This window comes from Borostomias antarcticus (genome assembly GCF_949987555.1).
Source record: "Borostomias antarcticus genome assembly, chromosome: 4".
Classification (NCBI taxonomy): Eukaryota; Metazoa; Chordata; class Actinopteri; order Stomiiformes; family Stomiidae; genus Borostomias; species Borostomias antarcticus.
Genome location: NC_140237.1, coordinates 25,733,932 through 25,736,431, shown reverse-complemented (window position 1 = coordinate 25,736,431; position 2,500 = coordinate 25,733,932). Strand labels below are relative to the sequence as shown.

General features: G+C 45.2%; 1 protein-coding gene across 1 annotated transcript in view; it reads left to right on the top strand.

The window, feature by feature from the left end:
- The window catches only part of adamts18 (ADAM metallopeptidase with thrombospondin type 1 motif, 18), a gene marked incomplete at both ends in the record, with an annotated part of 58,623 nt that overhangs the window by 37,177 nt on the left and 18,946 nt on the right, over positions 1 to 2,500 (top strand). The window lies entirely within an intron of this gene.

Sequence of the window (2,500 nt, the reverse complement as noted above, 5' to 3'; positions counted from 1 at the left end):
TGGAAAGCGAGGCTATGCTGGTCAGCGCGTGTGCTGGTTGCTGTGAGAGGGGGTGCTACCGAGGGAGGGAGTGTGTGTGTAGCCTGCTCTACCCGTGTGAACAGCAGCACTGCTTTCCATTTGACCCCTGACCTCTAGAAACAGGCGGGGTGATCTCCACTGAGGGGGTGGAGAGGTGTGTGTGTGTGCGTGTGTGTGCGTGTGTGTGTTAAAGCTGCCCCCCCCACACACCTGAACCAAAGACCAGCAGTTGAAACATGGAGGCCAGGAACGTCAGGGTGGAGATGAATAGGATATTCAGATAAGCAAAAATAGTGGGATTTTCAAAATGTTTATTTTGCACAAATATTTTAAAAATGTATTTGTATTCAGGAAGAAAAACCCCTGTGGACTGTGAGTGTGTTGGGAGGCTGTTTGTGGGCTGATGTGATGGGAGAGTGGAGGGGAGAGAGACAGAGAGCACTGAAAAGTAACGTTAGCAGCCATATTCTAATATACTGTACAGTCAAGCCCTTAATCTGCACACCCCTTCACTTTTTCCACATTTTGATATGTTACAGTCTTATTCCAAAATGGATTAAATTAATTTTTCTTCTCATCAATCTACACGCAATACGCCATATTGACAAAATGAAAAAGGTTTTTTAGAATTTTTTGCAAATGTATGCAAAACACATACATTTGCAAATGTATGTAAAACACTGAAATATTACATGTACATTATGTATTCACACCCTTTAGTACTTTGTTGAAGCACCTTTGGCAGCAATTACAGCCACGTGTTCTTGGGTATGATGCTACAAGCTTGGCTCACCTATTTTTGGGCAGTTTCTCCCATTCTTCTTTGCAGATACTCTCAAGTTCCATATAGTTGGATGGATTTTCAGACCTCTCCAGAGATGTTCAATCGGGTTCAAGTCTGGGCTCTGGCTGGGCCACTCAAGGACATTCACAGACTTGTTCTGAACCCACTTGTTTGTTATCTTTGCTGTGTGCTCAAGGTCGTTGTCCTTTTAGAAGGTGAACCTTCGCACCAGTCTGAGGTTCAGAGCGCTCTGGAGCAGGTTTTCTTCAAGTATTTCGGTGTACTTAACTGCATTCATCTTTCCCTCTATCAGGACTAATCGCCCCAATCCCGCTGCTGAAAAATACAATACTGCTACCGCCATGCTTCACTGTAGGGATGGTATCAGCCATGCTTCACTGTAGGGATGGTATCAGCCATGCTTCACTGTAGGGATGGTATCAGCCATGCTTCACTGTAGGGATGGTATCAGCCATGCTTCACTGTAGGGATGGTATCAGCCATGCTTCACTGTAGGGATGGTATCAGCCCAGTGATGAGCAGTGCCTGGTTTCCTCCAGACATGACACTTGGTATTCAGGCCAAAAAGTTCTTGACTCTCATGGATTGAGAGTCCTCTATGTGCCTTTTGGAAAACTCCAAGTGGGCTAACCCTAACCCTTTAAGGAGTGGCTTCCTTCTGGCCAATCTACCATAAATACCTGATTGGTGGAGTGCTGCCTGGATGGCTGATCTTCTGAAAGTTCTCCCATCTCCACAAGGATACGCTGGAGCTCTGTCAGAGTGACCATCGGGTTCCTGCTCACTTGCTTGACCAAGGCCTGTCTTCCCTGATTGCTCAGTTTGGCCGGGCAGCCAGGTTTAGGAAGATTATCGGTGGTTCCAAACTTCCATTAACGACTGATGATGGCCACTGCTCTTTGGGACCTGTAAAGCTGCAGACATTTTTCCGTACCCTTCTCCAGATCTATGCCTTGACACAATCCTGTTTCTGAGGTCTGCAGATAATTAATTTGACCCCATGGCTTGGAGTTTGCTCTGACATGCACTGTCAACTGTGGGACCTTATATAGGCAGGTGTTGGCAATCTTGTGTAGAATGTTGCGCCAAATATGAACTCGATCTATTATAGAATGAGTCTGTAACGTAATAAAATGTGGAGAAAGTGAAAAGAATGTGCAGACTTTCTGGCTTGACTGTATAGTAAAAATAATATCACATCCCTAGTCAATCCAGGAGAGATCACATCTCTATTCAATACAGGGCAGGTCACATCCCTAGTCAATACACAAGAGAGGTCACATCCCTAGTCAATACAGGACAGGTCACAGAGAATGTTCTGGAAGGTCTTCCCAGTCTGGACTGTCTCTGTGTGAGCAGAGCTGTTCCTAGCACACGTATGTTTGTGGTTAGCTTTACATCAGTGCTGCACTGGCCTTATTTGACCAACGCTGCTCATCTTGAACTGCTTTGCTAAGCCTGCAGATAGTGAATCGTTATCAACGTGTCGTATTTTAACTGTCTGCACAATGTGAACGACCTCCATTACTGGGGATTAGTCTGACACAACAGACATGAATACCTCATGCTTTTATAGACGACCTCAACATTACAGACATTACATCCGCACTGAGTTTATAGAGTGACTCATCATGACCTTTTACCGTGGGTATGGATCTACTGTTCCCATCGACT